At 24.3% G+C, this 2,869-nt stretch overlaps 1 protein-coding gene and 2 non-coding genes across 3 annotated transcripts in view; 2 read left to right on the forward strand and 1 right to left on the reverse strand.

Moving 5' to 3' along the window:
* LOC119674309 (neurogenic protein mastermind-like) overlaps window positions 1-2,869 on the reverse strand; it is a 596,927-nt gene that overhangs the window by 443,677 nt on the left and 150,381 nt on the right. The gene's annotated exons all lie outside the window — the stretch shown is intronic.
* Window positions 1,154-1,225, forward strand: Trnat-ugu. The gene has a single exon. It is a non-coding gene; the product is annotated as a tRNA-Thr (tRNA).
* Window positions 2,697-2,768, forward strand: Trnat-ugu. The gene has a single exon. It is a non-coding gene; the product is annotated as a tRNA-Thr (tRNA).

A 2,869-nucleotide genomic window follows, 5' to 3' on the forward strand; every position in this document is an offset into this window, starting at 1 on the left:
CTTTACAGATTTTAAACAATTCTCCCAGTTTTTCTAGATACAGATTCAAGTGTCTGCAACATTTAAAATATCAGCTCGCTTTATGATATCTCAAGAATAGAAATTGGTCGAATATTCGTGATTGTCAATGTATTTGGTATTTATAAGACAATCTATTCTTACTTTAAGTTCTACATGGAGTGTGAAACCAAAAACATCTTTAAATTTACTGCGGGTTGGTTTAAGTTCCCTCTAGTCCCTCTAGTACTCTTCTAGTTAGTTAAATATTAAAAATAATATATAAATACATGAATGTACTTAGTTGCTATATGTCAATAGTAAATTTTTTAAATAGTTGTAATTTTAATACTACGGTACTTACTTAAAATACTCAATATGCATTAAAAAAATTAAAAAATTTTGGTTTTATTTAAGTTGAAGATCCTAAACCGATACTTTGATAATGGGTATTGCTTTACTCAAGTTTTTAATAAAATTTTCTAATAGAAAATATTATGTTTATATTAATTAAATATGAATTAAAAAATAAATTTATTAAAGTTATATATTAAAATAATGAACTGATAAGGAATCACTTATGTATATAGTACATAATCTTAAAGAAATGAAATATATCAATGCAATTTACTGTAGAAAATAATCAAAATATTTTATATATAATTTTATTATTTTCTTTCTTCAAAAGTAAAACAGAATTAAATGCACAAATCCACACATCGTTCGGATGTACAAAGAAACCAAAGGTTACTTGTGAGCGATATTCGTACTTCTTCTTCTTCCACATGACGATGACGACGACGACGACGACAACGTCGAGAGGCGGGCAAATGCCATACAAATTCGAGCGACAGCTGTGGCAAATGAGCAAACATACAGACAAGTAATACAAGCAAAAAGTAAACAAACCTTTGAATTGTTGACAAGATACGAGAAAAGTGGAGAAACACAATGGCATTAAGTGAGATGCAAAACCAAACAAAATGCGAATAAGCAGTTAACCAAAAGTCGAAACATACGAATATTCACGAAACGACGAAACGATGAGCCGACGATAAATACGACAAGTACTATAAGCAATTTTCTTTTTATTACTAATTTGTGAGTGTGTGTTTACTTACTGTAATATGAGTACTTGGCACGCCGTGCTTTATATGCCTCTTTAGCTCAGTGGCAGAGCACTGGTCTTGTAAACCAGGGGTCGTGAGTTCAATCCTCACAGGAGGCAAGCACAAAAGTTTTTTTTTTTTCTTAAAGATCATATTAAAATGATTTATTTTTTTAAATTCAAAATAATTCATTTTTTTAAATTCAAAATAATTCATTTTTTTTAATTCAAAATAATTAATTTTTTTAAATTCAAAATAATTCATTTTTTTAAATTCAAAATAATTCAATTTTTTAAATTATTTTAAAATGATTTATTTTTTTTAAATTCAAAATAATCCATTTTTTTAAATTCAAAATAATTCATTTTTTTAAATTCAAAATAATTCAATTTTTTAAATTATTTTAAAATGATTTATTTTTTTTAAATTCAAAATAATCCATTTTTTTAAATTCAAAATAATTCATTTTTTTAAATTCAAAATAATTCAATTTTTTAAATTATTTTAAAATGATTTATTTTTTTTAAATTCAAAATAATCCATTTTTTTAAATTCAAAATAATTCATTTTTTTAAATTCAAAATAATTCAATTTTTTAAATTATTTTAAAATGATTTATTTTCTTAAATTATTTTAAAATGATTTATTTTTTAAAACTTTTTTAAAATGATTTATTTTTTTAAATTATTTCAAAATGATGTTTTTTAAATTATTGTAAAAAGATTTTTTTTAAATTATTTTAAAATGATTTTTTTTAAATATTTTAAAATTATTTTTTTTAATTATTATAAAATTATTTTTTGAAGTTATTTTTATTAGTGTATCTATCTACTATAAAGTAAGCTTTTAAATTTATGCCCAAATATTATTCACAGTGAAAACTCTAGAGATAATCAGATTGGTTTCTTCTTGTGTTCAAATAAAGGAGTCAAGGCACTTCAATTTTGTCGTTACGCTGACAACTATAGCTTTTCATCTTTCTTGCTAATTTTGCATATCTGGTATACGAACAATATTTATCTGTAGTAATACACTGGTACTTTACTGGAGCTCAAGTGGGCTTTGGTGTACCAGTACAACATGATAACGAAAACATAACCTAAAACTCCGAAGAACATTTTGATAGTACTACGAAATAAAATATATATTTTATATAATAAATTATTTAATAATTAATTGAATTATAATTATTTGGATTCAAAATAATACATTATAAAATTTTTTAACTATTACTATAAAATAATTATATTACTTTTATATAGAATTTATCCAAATAAAAGGATTTTAATTTAAGCGATAATTTCTTGATCAAGGAAACGAAAAAATCGTATTAAAAATTCTAATGACAATTGACGTTTAAATTTTTCTGTAGGAATATAAAGGAAAATTTATAAAAACATAAAAGTAACCTTCGAAAAGGAGGTTCAGAATACTTTCCTGTCTTCGAAAAGGAGGTTCAGAATATTTTCCTGTCTTCGAAAAGGAAGCTGATCTCAAATAAATGAAATAAGATCAGTTTCAGAATGTTTTATTTTTTTAATTAAAACCGATAATATTAGGCCTATGCTTTATGGAAGCACCTGCTCATATGCCTCTTTAGCTCAGTGGCAGAGCACTGGTCTTGTAAACCAGGGGTCGTGAGTTCAATCCTCACAGGAGGCAATTTATAAAACTTTCCAACTTTTTATTAATTTATAGATGATAAGCTCGTTAAATGGTTTTCGAAAGAAAGTAGAAGAACTATTAAATGAAAGCATCAGTTT

This window comes from Teleopsis dalmanni, chromosome 2, assembly GCF_002237135.1.
Source record: "Teleopsis dalmanni isolate 2A chromosome 2, ASM223713v2, whole genome shotgun sequence".
NCBI lineage: Eukaryota > Metazoa > Arthropoda > Insecta > Diptera > Diopsidae > Teleopsis > Teleopsis dalmanni.